The sequence below is a fragment of the Schistocerca piceifrons genome, chromosome 5 (genome assembly GCF_021461385.2).
Source record: "Schistocerca piceifrons isolate TAMUIC-IGC-003096 chromosome 5, iqSchPice1.1, whole genome shotgun sequence".
Classification (NCBI taxonomy): Eukaryota; Metazoa; Arthropoda; class Insecta; order Orthoptera; family Acrididae; genus Schistocerca; species Schistocerca piceifrons.
Genome location: NC_060142.1, coordinates 228,028,084 through 228,044,614, shown reverse-complemented (window position 1 = coordinate 228,044,614; position 16,531 = coordinate 228,028,084). Strand labels below are relative to the sequence as shown.

At 38.5% G+C, this 16,531-nt stretch overlaps 1 protein-coding gene across 4 annotated transcripts in view; it reads right to left on the bottom strand.

The window, feature by feature from the left end:
- LOC124798350 (pathogenesis-related protein 5-like) overlaps nt 1-4,391 on the bottom strand; it is a 51,617-nt gene extending 47,226 nt beyond the window's left edge. The window contains exon 1 of one of the 4 annotated variants that reach the window (XM_047261708.1): nt 4,275-4,391. The gene's annotated coding sequence lies outside the window, so the exon portion shown is untranslated. The remainder of the gene's footprint in view (nt 1-4,274) is intronic. The other 3 variants (XM_047261712.1, XM_047261710.1, XM_047261711.1) reach the window with 3 other exon arrangements.
- Between the last annotated feature and the right edge of the window lie 12,140 nt (nt 4,392-16,531).

Sequence of the window (16,531 nt, the reverse complement as noted above, 5' to 3'; positions counted from 1 at the left end):
GAAACTGAGGTTGCGATGTCCTTTTGTAAGCGAGTCATATCTCAAGCCACGAGATCTCGCCAGACGATGACAGCAGCTATTCAGAGCATAGGACACGTGTTATAGTCAGCCAACAGCAAATTCACTGGTTACATAGCGCGAACACGCAAGAGGAAATGTTAACGGTTTACATTAATGTACACAGTACCGTATATCTACAAGAAAAGCTAAGCTTTCACATGTAATTTTGGTCTCTAAGGTTAACACGCTACAACAGAAGCTAAGCTTTCACATGTAATATTGGTCTTTTTTAATTTTTTTTGCGTGTGTTATACTTTAAGATACACACAAATGTGCCAGTAAATTTAAAATTCTGACAAATGTCTCGGCTCGAAATTCTTGTAAGTGGCTGGTCCTCAAACTGTTCAGTTTCGAACGCTCTGTGATTTAGATATCCATCCCACTTTCTCACACGTAACCTAATTCATCTTGCGTAAAAAGAAATTTACTTTGAAAGTAACGCTTTTCTAACCACCGTTCGCAGTACTATCCGGAGACTGTTAGAAATATGTTCGATTTACCAGTTGCCAGAGAGCGCCAGAAAACTGGCATTATTGTGCGTGTGCAACTGTAGTGGTGTAGGAAGCCCGCATGTTCGTGTGTATGAAGCACTAACAAAGGTTACACTACACCATAAAGGAAACAGGGCATCAGAGGATACTCCAAAGAGCATCGGAATTTCGTAAACCATACTAAAATGCATAATTCGGCTTGAAGTGCAAATTGGCTTTTTCCAGATTCACAATGAAGTAGGTCCCGCCTTTCAGTGTGGTTTTTGGGATGTAAATTTTGTTGGAGTACCAGTACTCTGCGATCTAATTTTTGGTTCTTTATTATGGCAGAAGATGATAACGTGGACTTGAAATTGCACTTGAAATTCAGCGAACAGTTGGAACTAGGCATACTGTAGAAGGAAATACTTCGTTTCAAATAAAATGATTGCCTCAGCAGAAAGATTAATAAAGCCAAATTTCTTTAGCAAACTTGCAAAAAAAGCTTCACCGTTCTGTAAGGCGATTAATGCTTGACTGCTACTAACTTGGAAATAAAATAAAATCAGAAAACTGAAATTAATAATATATTTTTGCCCTCCATAATTATGTGAATGTATTTTAATTCACTTGATAGCTCCCGGCCACAGAAATCCGTTTTGTTTTTATTTGACGTGGGAGCTGTACACGACGAGAAGTAGCGAAATCACTTAACGTAAACACGGGTCACGTGGAGGTTAACCCCCTCCCCACTAGACAACTCTGTGCAAGCGTGAATCGGGCAGCTAGGGCGCGGGAGAAAATTTTTTCTCGTTTGCATCTGGCTGCTTGCTGCGACTACCAATACAGCTAACAGCCAAACTTCAAGTAGCGGGAGAAGGTCCTGCCTATATGCGAGTCAAATGCGGATACGCAACAGACCGCTGGAAACTGGTCAAAGGAACCTAACGTGAACAGTTGTGACGTCATGCTCATAGCAAGCAGTTTATTGTTACGAAGCATTACAGTCTGCGCCCTACGGCCTTTGACATATTTTTGCTATTTGCAGACCCTTGTGCGTGCACGGTGTTTTGCTGTTGTAAATTGCACATTTCCTTTGCCACTGAAGTTTTATTTTTTCCCTCTCGTTTATATTTTATTGCTGCAGTATCACTCTCCAGTAGCAGAATACAACAACATTCATTGCTATAGAATCAATTCTGCAGTCAAAATTACAAAAATTTAACTGAAAGCTAAAACAACGAAAAATTCCCGGAATTCCGAAAAATTCCTGGGTTTTTCCTGGTTTTCTCCCGGATGAAAAAATTCCCGGGTTTTTCCCGGATTTCCCGGTTGTCCCGGGTCGTATACACCCTGCATGACGTCATAAATATGGTGGAAATGGCTATTCTAAGCGTCTCCAATATGGCGCCCATGATCTCACTACATACACACGGCAACAAAGACGAAAATACGTATAAATAACACAATAACGACCCCCTCCAAAAATACAATCAAAGAATGGGGCAACCGCGGGAAATTGGAGAGTTTAGGGAGGGGGGAAAGCTAAATATAAGAGTAAAAACAAAAACCACGCCATGATCCCAAAACACACAAAATGAACAAAAAAAAAAAATTACAAAAATCTACGTGAATCGGACACTTCCCTTGACCTATATAGGTCTACCGCAGCTGACGGTACGACACCAACGTCTACAGCGAAAACTACGAAAATTGGAATCAGACACTCCCCTTGACCACAGCTGACGATACCGGAACACCAATACCTACATATAAAACTATGAAAATTGGAATCTTGTCATTTCCCTTGACCTATATAGGTCAAACATAACTATTGATACAACAAAACCAACACCTACGAAAAACAACACCTCAAAAAATCAAAAGTCAAACACCCCTACGTAAATTAAAACACAATAAATACAAAAAGCATTACAACTCGACAAAACTAGACAAAAAAAAATTATCAAGTTACCCTATACTCGGAAAGAGTGTGCACTCAGCGACTGTTATGTGACTTATAGAGTTCAGGAATCAGTCGTCCTTTTTTTAGATTTTATTACACATGTTGTGGACTGGCAAGACAGCCAATCCACTATGACAAGAAGCCGAAAGGCACGCGTTAAGCTCACGCAGGCTGGCGTGAGGTCTGGAACAGGTCAAGTAATGGAGACTAGCAAATAAAGTACGTAGCTGCTGGAATACTTAACTTTAATCCACAATTGGTGAACATCGCTCTTGATGGTACATGTTTTACAATCAATAGTAACTGGTAATGGCGCCTTGCTAGGTCGCAGCAAATGACGTAGCTGAATGCTACGCTAACTATCGTCTCGGTAAATGAGAGCGTTATTTGTCAGTGAACCATCGCTAGCAAAGTCGGCTGTACAACTGGGGCGAGTGCTAGGAAGTCTATCTAGACATGCCGTGTGGCGGCGCTCGGTCTGCAATCACTGATAGTGACGACACGCGGGTCCGACGTATACTAACGGACCGCGGCCGATTTAAAGGCTACCACCCAGCAAGTGTGGTGTCTCGCGGTGACACCACAACACAAATTCAGATTTCGGCAAGTAGCTAGCCATTCTCAATGCAATGTCAGTCACAGTTACTTGAATACTATGTCTAGCCGAAATCTGGATTTGCACAATACAGAGAGAGAGAGAGAGAGAGAGAGAGAGAGAGAGAGAGAGAGAGAGAGAGAGAGAGAGAGAGAGAGAGAGAGAGAGGGTGGGGGGAGAGAGAGGGGGGGTGGGGGGAGAGAGGGGGGGGGAGAGAGGGAGGCACTATCAAACACAAGACGACACCTACAACAACAAACAACTCATAAATTCCGCGTCGTAATGACGTCACAACACCCTTACGTCATGGGTCAAAGCAGACGAGTGGAATCGGACGCTTCCGTTGACACATTTTTTTTTTATCGGCGCAATAGACCACAAATTTGCTTTTCAAGGGTAGAAATATATTCATCACAAAAATGTGTGCATAAAATCTACTCACCTGAAAGAACTATGCTGTACAATAAAAGCACCCTTGACCCGATAATACAGTCTTCTTACTGCGATGTTGAGAAATTTGTACTCACATTCTAATGAACGATACCATGCCAGTGCAGGGATTAAAAAAGAAGCTGACAACTCACTACAAAAAACAAACTGCTCAACCTCGGCTATTTATCTTGAGATTTAGATCTTGAATTCAAATATTTACAAATAATTTGATTTTAAGAAAGTATCTTTCATTATTTTGAATTATAATGCTTCACATTGCGGGTTCATTGTGTGTGCGGGTGTTAAACTATAAATCTAAAGGTTCAGGTTTCATTTCTCAGTTGGTCCTTAGATTTCACACATTGCTTATTGCACTTGTGTTATCCATGTGTATATGAGTAAAATCCATGTTTCACCGTGACTAATTCTATGTTAAGCTGTAGGGCCATACCTAATAAAACACAGCTAAGTTAAAACCAGTCTTTGAGATTAAATGAAACAACAAGTTTACTGTTGCCTGTCATTGTTTATTTATCTCCACGGCGCTTTTCAAAGGTTTAAATCTTCATCATCAGGTGGATTTACATTTGTTAGTATGACATTTGTATGTGTGTTGTGTTACGAGTTCTTGGAGGAATTTGTGACACTGTCTCGTGGAGAAAGAAAACACTATTTCAGAACATGGCTTTGTGTTTCTTTTGACAAAAATTAAACGTATGTCTCACGGTAAACATAAAATAAGTAAAACTACCTCCAGTGGTCAAAGGTTCCTTTCACTGTAGTAACACATCACATGTATACTGTCACTGTCGAGGCCAACGAGTTTCTCGTTGGCCTCGTGTCGCTGTCATATTACGTAAACAAATATGGCGCCTGGAAATTATTGGGTGCAAGGATATTCTAGCAGAAGAGAAAACATTGAGGTTGAGCACAGCTTTACCTTACCTTATTTTAATTTTTAGCTCTATTTGTTCAAAAAATGGTTGTAGAAATGAAAGCAAGAAGTATCGCTTGGCCATTTTCGTGTCGCAATATTATTATTGTGTTTAAATCTTGTGCGCACAAAAATAACCTTCAGTGATAAATTCAAACGCCTACCGCTCCAAGATTTTCTACGGCGTATACATGCGATTTAAAACAACAGTAGTCAGTTAGCTGTCGAAAAAATTAAGTTTTTGTCAATCTTCGTCCAGGTGCTTGTGTATACTGTGATCATTAATGGTCACATCATCCCTGCATGAAGTTCGACGGTACCACGTTCCCAACTAAGCTCCATCCGCCCTGTGGCAGTGATATTTTTCCATGTCTGGTGCAAAGCTATCAAAAGTGCGCGAGAGTTTTTTTTTGGTCATGTGTTTTTATCTTTGCCGTAAGACTATAGAGTCTCCTAGTTTTAGTTACTTCTCTGTTTTTTTAGTTTTCTAATCATTGTGAGTTTTTGCGGGTCTAGTTTAGCAGGGGATTCAACCACCACCACCACCTAAAGAGAAGGCCGCGGCGCGCTCTTGTGACGCACGCAAAGCGGACCAGGGTTGGCTTGGCGCTGCGCTTAAGGATTCGAGACGCACGGCCTGCAAATCTTTGTCAAACGGTTTTACAGAACCCGTTCCGTAAAAAATAATTAATTTCTGAAATACTTCTAGCTTTATATGGCAGCTTCACGATGAAGTGCCAATCATTTCGATAATGTTCGTAACTATTGTGGTATTTCACAGATGAGTATCAAATTTGAGAACGTTGGCATCAAAAATAGGTGGCGCTATGAATTTGTGTTTGATGCATATTATACATTCTATTGCTGAGTGTGAAATACAGATGAGGTTTGGAAATTTTCGTAAAACTTTGGATCAATATCTGCTTCCAATCTCGAAAAAATTGAGCATCTGCAGCAACTCCACTTCCGATCGCAACGCGCGGGAATGAAATATTCACAACGCCTCTCATATCTCGTAAACCGCTGGAGATAACGAAACGAGATCTTGGCAAATGATACCACGCAAAGAGGAGAGTACTTTGCCGTATGGTTAAAATACATAACTTTATCAATCGCGATATAGCAGAAGCTATAGTTTATAATTCTTTTTTACCGGTAATGTAATTGCTTAAGACTTTATAAATAGCCAGTGAAAACGTACGAGTGCGGGATGTAAATAATATTGCGATATACATGATAAAACAAGGTACATTTGTGAAAAATGCACTGTGATTTTCTGGACCATACGACTATTATTTGCACTCACTCGAAAAATTCTGCACTAATACAGTCTATAATATTAAATTCCTCTTCCTTCAGTATCCTAAATAAATATTCTGTAACTGTTTATAGAGCGCCCTCAGGAAAGCTGAGTACATTCCCCAAGCAAACAATCACTTTTAACTCACCTTTTCTCAGAAACAATAACAATTATGCGTTGTTATTGTAATGTAAATTTTCTTTCCTGTAAAAATATGGCAGATTTTGAGCATTTGATGACCTGTGTGCAGGTGTTTACTTTCTCACAAGAGTTGCAAAGAACTTTACTAGCCTGATTGACAATACTCTGCAGATAAAAGAATTAGCAACATATGTTTAAGTGAAATTTTAGATGTATCCCTGACCATAATGGTCAGCTGTTCAAAATGTATGCTGTAAGCCCTGCAAACGACAGTAGTTTTATCAACAGGACCTTTATATAAGTCTACAGTGAAAATCTACAAACCTTCAGCAGCAGTTGGAATGAGACAATGTGTCACGCTAAAAATGTCAATAATAAATTTAACCTACTTCTAGATTAATTTGTTCCATTGTTTGAAGCTGTATTTCGTAATAGAATTTCATTAAGTGTCTACCTACGTGACTGCAGGGGACAGTGACTCATTAAGGGGGGGGGGGGGGGGGGGGAAGTAATGCTGTATACAATACTAAGAATTGTATTAAACTTCAGTACAAGGGACACTACAATTCACATTAGCACTTTAGTAACTCCAGGGATAGATCAGAAATCACTGCTGGTGACTACAGCAAGTTATACTCTTTGTAATATGTAGACAGATTACTGTAACATGAGAACGGTAGCACTCAGCATGCTTAAAATAATGTAATTATTAATAGTTTATGTTAATGTAGGATTATAAAACACTAGAAGTAATGAACTATAATTTATTTAAGTCAGTCATATGTACATCTACTTCCTGAAAATGCTGTTACAAAATCCAGGGCACAACATGGTTCCATTACAGAAATAGATCACGATTTCCATCTTAAATGGCAGCAAGCCTTTTCTACTTTCAGAACGATTGATTAGTTGTACACATTTGATATATTGTATTTTGTGAAAAATGACAGTTGCAAAACATGTCAGATGCGTATAACAGGTTACATTACCAGTCTTACTGTCTATAAAATTTAATAATTGTGACTAACAATGACTTATGTTGCTGACGAAAGTATTAACTCAGACAGAGTAATAGAGCAACAAACATTTGTTGGAATGTATGCACCATGATATAAAGGTGTACTGGGATGAGGCACTACTGAAGGACATTCAACGAAGTGAAAATGTAGCTAGTCGTTGGAAACTAATAAGTAATAGTAATAGTGAGTACGACAACATATCAGACCAACCTCACATTACAGTTGAATACCTGATCCACAACTGAAAGAACTCTTTTATATTGTTACTGCACAGCTATGCAACATTTGTTGAAAACCCTGCCATAAGCTAGAAGTAGGCCAATTTCCTTGTAATGAACTTAAGTGTAAACAAAATAAATCAGAGGAACTAACTCTGGGATTAACTAAAGATGTACAACATAAATCAAAACTGTAACAATTTTACACTGATTCCAAATTAAACTGAATGGTGTAGCATATAATGTCCTATACATTCAAATAAAATGCAGCAACATGACACTCCTTAATGTTTGTGAGGATACTCTCCATCTATATAGGTGGGAAGAACTTTTCCTTAATTGCTATATAGACACCACCTTTCACATTATTCCTTTTAGAATAAACTGTTTCAATTAAACTGACTGTATGGAACACAAAAGCTGTATTTTAATGCTGTGAAGTGATTTTCTGTAACACAAGATTCTACAGCTACTGGCAAAAACAGTTCAAGAACACACTTTTCACTCAGTACCAAAGTGTGTGCTGTTATGAAATTTTCTAGCATATTAAACACATGTGCGGTCCAAGCCTGACACACAGCGTCACGCTAACAAGGGTTTATATATAAGATTAGTAACAAATTAAGGGTCACAGTCCGGATGAGATGCAAATTTGGGAATGGAGACCAACTACTGTGTCTGATGATATTAAACTATTCCAAACTGTGAGTGGAATAAGCAACTACTAGAATGTAACTATGTCTCAGTAAAATAATATATGGAAAGCAATAATTGTTACCCATATGCAACAATACTGACAGCTTGTATCAAAATTTAGATGAACAGTTGTTATGAGAATTAACTACATTAGGAAACACCCTGGTGTCATTCTGATTCAGGAAAATGGGAGAAATCCATTTTTGGTTTTCCCTTTTGTAGTATTGTAATATTCTACTTTAAGTTTTATATGCCTCCATGCCAAAATAATAGCCTCTAATTACATACATAGTTATAATGAATTACATGAGGTTTAATACAGAATTACTTTAACAGATTTCCTCTTGTTGGGCAGCACAGGCTCAACAAATTGAAAGGAAGGTGTAAATATTTCTGCACAGAATAGCTGAAAGACATAAAAACTTTACTAGGAAAAACTGGCCCAGTTTCAACCTTAGGCCAGAATCAGGTGCACAGATGGATGTGTACACAAACTGATAAAATTTTACAATGATGAGCTTGAAACTAGCCATTAGTGCTGGACAAAGTATGTACTTCAGCTGAATAGTCTGCATGGAAACAGTTGTGACCTTCTGACATTTGAAACTGTTGGAAGCAAATTATCCAAAACTTACAGGCTATATGGACCAAATGACTATTAGTGTGCATTCAGTTGAAGGTACTACACCAATATGGATTATGGAACCTGCCTCTGCTTTCAGTGGGCCAAATACAGTGTAACTGAATGTGTGAGACATAACAGAAATTTCCTGTGACACCTGATAAATGTCCTAACATGTAAACTGTACACAAATTAAAATGTGCTAAGCTTCCGTTTCTTAAAAGAAGCAGTAAAGGTGTCATTCTTTTTCTTAATGTAATTATTTAACAATGCGTTGGTGGATGCTTTGACTAACAACTTCAGTATTTTATCTGCCAAATGACCATTACTGCAAATAAAGTCTGTTAAGAAGAAACTTTTCTTCTGAACAGCATTTATGGTTACATTTTGAACAAGCACCCTTTGACTGTTGGATGACAAATTTTTTTTTTCATTAGGGGCAGATATTAATTTCTGTACAGTAATGTAATTGTAAATAACATTCACAACATCAGGCTGAGGGAAAAACAGACCACTCCTGTCCAAATTTTTGATTAAACTAAGATGTTGTTCACCATGCAGACACATTTCTTTGTCTAAGAGAAGGTATTTGCTGCACACCTCACACTGCTGTTTCTTCATTACACTGCGAACACAATACCCTGCTAAATATGTTAATATTGGAAGGTATGTTTCTGCCTGCCTGAAATCTTCCTCCAAATACATATGTCAACCATAAACTCAGAGTCTGTTTGTATAGTCTCTTTTGTGTCGTCATTACAATTAAAGATGAACCCTTCTGCAACAGGCAGTTTACCAAAAGTACTTCAATTCAACATGAGTGGTAACATGTTCTGCATCCTCATCTTCGCTTCCACTTCAAAAATCTGTCTCACAGATATGAGATACTGAGAGCCAGCCATTGATCGGTAACTGCTAAACCTTGCTTCCAGAGAATCAGTTTGAATTTTTCCAGGCAAAAAATAAGTGAAACCGAGCTCTTTAGTACAGTACCTTGCCATCTCAATCAAACCATAGGTTGTGTGTGTCAGAGCTGTATGTGTATCTTTTGAAAGGGTATTATTTTTCAGGCTTAAGTCCTTCCACTTATTGAGCCACACAAGAAACTTTTCCAAAAAAACTAAGTTTTCTTCATTATTACTTAAAGACAGAGGGCACTGGAAGAGAGAATTTAGTCGAACACCTTTGTGAACTGTCTTAACATTTACAATTTTCCACCATGTAAGCATAATTTTAATAAATTGTGCAGTGGTCTGGTAATGTAACAAGTTTTTCTGTTCTCCTACAGTTGAAACGGCTTCAGCTGTATATTCATTGAATACCTGCCAAACAAGACTCACATTTTGTTTCTCAAGTGAAGATGGATAAAGAGACTTCAAAGAAAGACCATAAGAGTGCTTAAGTAGACCATTACATTCAATCTTATGAAGCTGCCTCAACGCTTCAAAAGATGCCATTAACACCTGACAATCATCACTGCTTCCATCAAATTGTGGATATTTGAGCAAAACTTGAGAGTCCTTTTGATTAACCCAATTATTACGTATACACTTAAGGATGTGGACAGAATCAATTATAAAAAATAGTGGCTTAGTGGGATTAGCTGGATGTGGGTAAACTATACTGAGTTTTGGAGGTGAGCTAAAAAGTGCCATAGATTTCCTATTTATAGCATTGTTGTCATTAACTACACAAATAACTTTGAAACCAATGTCATAAAGGCCACATAATATTTTCTTCACATACAAAAATAACTGTTCAGTTACAAGGTTTCTCACTGGAAGGACATGCACTACTTCCTTAAAAGAAGACAGCAATGATTGTATCATGAAGACATATGCTGTAGTAGCAGCCTTGTCACTATCAAATGCTGCCCCCACAATGTTTCCTCCCTTGTAATCAAAATAAGGTTTCATATGAATTTCATCAATCATGGGACTAGTGTAGCAGGGGATACAACCTGTCGGCTTTGGACATTGACGTCACAAGTCGCCAATCGAGAAGCGATTCTTCTTAGTGTTGTAGCTCCCTTCAGTGGCTGATAAGTGTTTTTTGGCTTTTAAAAAAAAATCTCACGAGATGGAATAAACAGATCCACTTTATTAAGCAATCAGTAAAAAAACGAAACTGAAACATAAAAGCAAAAGCGAAAATGGTAAACTGCTATCTGGCGACTTGTGACGTCATTGTCCAAAGCCGACGGGTTGTATCCCCTGCTACACTAGACCCTCAATCATTAAAGAAATGGTACAATCACTTTCCTGCAAAGATTTAAATCTTTCCTTAATATACAGGAGCATAGCACCTTCATTCTGTTCATTATGAGGACCATTAGTATATGAGGAACATATTTTCTGTAAAGTTCTTGGATGAGGAAGAATAAGATTGCCAGATGACCTCAAAAATTTATAGGCATGAGGGGAGATAGAATGCAGGATACAACAAAATACAGAAAAGTGAGGATTAAACCTATAGTTTTCCTCACAGCTACATAGGAACTTAACTTGCTCACTTAAGAACTGAATGCGTTTCTGTTTTTCTTCATCTACAGAACTGCACATGTCATTTAAAATGTCCTGTATAAGAAGGCACTGGCTTTTTAATGAATTTTCTTTTGCACTGACTAATTCTTTCACTTTGTCTAATACTGTAAACAAATCATTCATATTTGAAAGTTTGTGTGATATTTTTCTACTGCTTATCTTTCTTATCTCAGTGTTACTTCGATAGGCAGACAACTGCAAATCATTTGTCACTACAACAGATACAGACACAGATGGAGCAGTCAATACAGTAAGCAATAGAAATAGGACACAGTCACTTCTCCTAACAATGGTCCATTCACTGGGAATGGTTTCTCTTTCTAGGCACTGCGGAAATGCTTCGAAAGTAGAAAATAACTTCCTCGAATCATACTCTGTTTTGGTTACTATACTGTCTTTAACTGCTTGTAGAAGATGTTCATTGTCCAATCTAGCTCTCCTTTCCTCTGCACTTTCTCGAGAGCTGGTGGATGGAGTAGACAAATAGCTTGGGCAGCCTGGTAACACTGATGGGACAGCACCCTCTCTAAGCCTTGGTCTTGAAAGCTTGACAGTAAGCTTTATGCCTTTCACTTCATAATAACATTCCGTATGACGGCAGATGTCAGATTTGGTGAAATGAAGTTCACAAACCTAAAACAAAGTAGTGTGAGTCAGTACAATATACAGCATGATCTAGAGATGTGTGTCTGTATGCGAAAGTAAAAAACACTGGATACTCATTCATTTTCCACCAATATCAGCTTGACAGGTCACACCTTAGTGGAAGTACACAAATTATTTAGGCCTAACAGTAATATACCATGTTCTACAACAACATGCATATTCCATTTTAATATTCTTTTATTAATTAGTACTATAAGCACTAGGAGCATACCTCACCAGGCATCAGTATATGATGAATATACCTGTGAACTACTTGTGTTACTATGATATTTATGGAACTATAAGAGTGAAGTTCCTGTTATGGATTAAGTGGCACCAAAATTACAGAAATCTGTTGGATTCTGCATGTTAACATAGCAATTATTTTATAATTTTGACTTTACAGTTTCTTCATTGTTATGGTATAAGAGATATCAACAGCTGCAGAATACTATTTCACTGTGGGTGTTTTTATGCCAGCACATATTAAAACTGTGTCATTGCAGGTAACACTGAATGAAGGTCTTGATATATGCCTAGCAAATAATTCATGTTTGGATAGTACAACTACTCCAAAGCAAACGCATGCCAAACACAAAATAAAGTTGAACAGATGCTAACATAAATGACACACCTCAGTAAGGCAGTCATGACCATCCAACTGGAAGTATGTTAAGAAGATATCAACTAAACATTCCGTGCCAAGCTGTGCTGTATGAACTAAATTGCACTTGTCATTTCAATTAACCATCTGAAACATTTAAAACACCGGACAGGTTAAGTAACTGGATGCGTTATTAACGAGAATGTCGTTATATGAGGCGGCTCAAGTGACACAGAACGCCATTGAAATCTGTTTGTGAAGACACCTATTCTGCATCGTAACCTGTAGTTAGGTTAGGTTGAAAGATAATTATTTGATCGTGGGTTGGCGAATGTCTAACAGGAAAAACTAACACAGTAAAACAACACAGGTATGCTTCATACAGAGAGAGATCGCTTTTTAAAAATGAAAACAGCAGTTTCAACATTCGTTAGCACTCATGCTAACTAATGCGAGAGTGAAAAACAACACCCACTCACAAATAGAGAATAAAACGTATCGGTAATGCGTAACAAAATACTAACTGCAGGGAAATTTAAACACGAATAAAAAGTAACACGAGCCACAAATTTATATTTCGTTTTCAAAATCAAAATAAAGCCACTTGAAAACGAATACTAGGCCTACTTACTGCGAACTTTTGCTCACAATTTCAGTCAAATGTATCCAAAATGCAAGATATTCCACCAGAAAAATAATAATAATTGTACTAGGTATATAGTTTTTACATACCTTCGTGTGCTCAGTGGGTTGGAAATTGTCCCGATGAATCGCTGAAAGCCATTTCCAACGCAGATTCGCATCTTTCGGAAAGGAAAACAACATTACTTTAGGTCCAGTTCCGTAATTCCCACGACACCTTGGCACACAACATTTGTAAACCATGTTCACAGTAGCTTCACTGCACGTAAAATCTGTAATCGCTAGTTTAAAGCACGAATATAGCACTCGATCCAACAAACGTGTAGATAAACAAACGCTTCAAAACACAACATAGTGGCCCGCTTGGAGTGACGTCCCGACCTGCTATGAATTTCGCGCCGCGGCCTTGTTTCTAGGTGGTGGTGGTTGTTTCCCCTGCTAAACTAGACCCGTTTTTGCGAATAAATATTTTTTCGTTAACACATTATACCGGACGGCTATGCAATTATTTGTTGTAGGCAAGTCGCCTACATAATTGGTGACCTCCGATTAAGGAACTTTAAACCTTTCGTTAGCTACGTCGAACCTTAACTGCAAAAGCAATGAACGACGACTGCAAACGATACGGTCCGATAACGGAAGACTGGGAAGGAAATCGGCTGTGCCCTTTCAAAGGATCCATCCCGGCATTTGCCCGAAACGATTTAGGGAAATCACGGAATAACTAAATCAGGATAGCTGGAGACGGGTTTGAACCGTTGTCGTCCTGCTAACCACTGCGCCTAACCCTACTCGTTGAGACGCAAGATAAAGAAGCTTGGAGAGCTGCATGAAACCTTTCTCCTACTAAGTATAACAGCAACAACAGCAGCAGCGGCAGCAGCAAAAGAGCGATTGGGTAATTATTATGTGTTCTGACCTCTGTCGTACAGTTTGCTCCTACCGAACAAGGTGGTGCAGCGGTTAAGACACTAGACCTCAGATTCAGGAGCAGGAGGATTCAAACTCCCATCCGATCATTTACATGTCGGTTTTCTGTGATTTTCCTAAATCTGTTAAGGCAAATGGTGTGCTGATCTTGCTCGGTCTGTGACGACTTTGTTGCTATGGGACATTGAGCTTTAATCGACTGTCCACTCTATTCTATTTTGGGCTGTAACTGTAGCAATCATGAAGAGATCAACAACTGTATCGCATGACTGATGTATCCCAAATCTCTTTCAAAGGAATGTCGTTCTAATGGTGCTTGGAAAAGATTACTGGAACATGCGACGAACATATTTGTGAGATTTTGATCTGTGGTTCTTCACATCTATTCTTTTGCCACTTATTCTTAATCCCAAACAATAATGTAATACAATACATAGAATAGAGTGGACAGTCGATTAAAGCTCAATGTCCCATAGCAACAAAGTCGTCACAGACCGAGCAAAATCAGCACACCATTCGCCTTAACAGATTTAGGAAAATCACAGAAAACCGACATGTAAATGATCGGATGGGAGTTTGAATCCTCCTGCTCCTGAATCTGAGGTCTAGTGTCTTAACCGCTGCACCACCTTGCTCGGTAGGAGCAAACTGTACGACAGAGGTCAGAACACATAATAATTACCCAATCGCTCTTTTGCTGCTGCCGCTGCTGCTGTTGTTGCTGTTATATTTAGTAGGAGAAAGGTTTCATGCAGCTCTCCAAGCTTCTTTATCTTGCGTCTCAACGAGTGGGGTTAGGCGCAGTGGTTAGCAGGGCGACAACGGTTCAAACCCGTCTCCAGCTATCCTGATTTAGTTATTCCGTGATTTCCCTAAATCGTTTCGGGCAAATGCCGGGATGGATCCTTTGAAAGGGCACAGCCGATTTCCTTCCCAGTCTTCCTTAACCCGAGCTTGCGCTCCACCTTTCTAGATTTCGTAACTGTTCCACATATAAATTGAAAAGATAAGTATGATCATAGATATTGTCTTTCTAAAGAAAGGGCTGTAGGCGACTTGCCTACAACAAATAATTGCATAGCCGTCCGGTATAATGTGTTAACGAAAAACTATTTATTCGCAAAAACTCACAATGAGAATAAAACTAAAAAAACAACAGAGAAGTAACAAAAACTAGGAGACTCTATAGTCTTACGGCAAAGATAAAAAACAACACATGACCAGAATTTTTTGGCAGTAAGTAATTATGTTTTTTTATTTCTTATTACGCAAATCTAGGTTTCGGCTAGAAGATAGCCATTCTCAATGCTCTATTTTCTATTCTCAATGCACGTAAGTCCCTGTTGTTCGGGCTCCATTGCATTTAGAATGGCTAGCTACTTGCCGAAATTTGGATCTGCGTAATAAAATCTAAAAAAGGACGACTGATAGCTCCACTCTATAAGTCGCATAACAGCCGCTGAGTGCACCCAGTTTCCTAATGAAAGGTAATCTGATAATAGTTTTTTTTGTGTCTATTTTTGTCGAGTTGTAATGCTTTGTGTAATTATTTTGTATTGAATGTGTTTTAACTTACGTAGGGATGTCTGACTTTTGATTTTTTGAGGTGTTGTGATTTTGTTTTTCATAGTTGTAGGTGTTGGTTTTTTCGTATCAATAGTTATGGTTGACCTATGTAGGTCAAGAGAAATGACAGATTCCAATTTTCATAGTTTTATATGTAGGTGTTGGTGTTTTGGTATAGTCAGCTGTAGTCAAGGGGAATGTCTGATTCCAATTTTCGTAGTTTTTGCTGCAGACGTTGGTGTTCTGGTACCGTCAGTCGCGGTTGACCTGTATAGGTCAAGGGAAGTGTCCGATTCCCGTAGATCCTTTTTTTTTTTTTTTTTGTAATTTTTTTGTTCGCCATTTTGTGTGTTTTGGGACCGTGATGTGTTTTTCTCTACTGTTAAATTTAGCTTGTTCCCTCCCTAAAACCCCCAATTTCCTGCGGTCGGCCTGTTACTTTCATTGTATTTTTGGAGGGAGGTGTTATTGTCTTATTTATACGTATTTTCTTGTTTGTTGCCATGTGTATGTAGTGAGATTATAGGCGCCAAATTGGAGCCGCTTAGAATAGTCATGTCCGCCATACTGATGACGTCATGGGTCAATGCAGACGGGTGGAATCGGTCACTTCCGTAATCCCAAAATGATTTATTTTCTGCCATAGTAGAGGTCTCTTCTCAAGCATTTCTCATCTAATTGGTACAGAATATTTGCATAGTATTCGTTAGTCATTGTTTTGGAATATAACCAATTTGAAGAATTTATCTAGCATCCCAGGACAATACTGTCCATAATAGCTAAGTCAGATATTGGTTTTCCCATAACAAAATTGCGGAAGTTTTTTTTTCTCAAAGGTTATCTAATTTTTTTTTTTGGGGGGGGGGGGGGGCACTGAGTCTCAATTTCATGTTTGCAGTCTTATGGGAGTTCGGCTTCACAGGGAAAAACGCAAAAAAACCTAAAAATTGTAGCCCTTTTTTTGATTTTTCTCCTATACTTCGAAAACTATGCATTTTTCGAAGATGACTAGTGTATACAAAATTGATGTGGAAGAAATTTCTTACAAAATGCACTAGTCAGCTAGCAGTATCGCAGCTAGAGCATGCTAAATAGAAGCGATATTTGGCTCTTCTGCGAAAACGTCCAAAACTTCCACTCCCACCCAC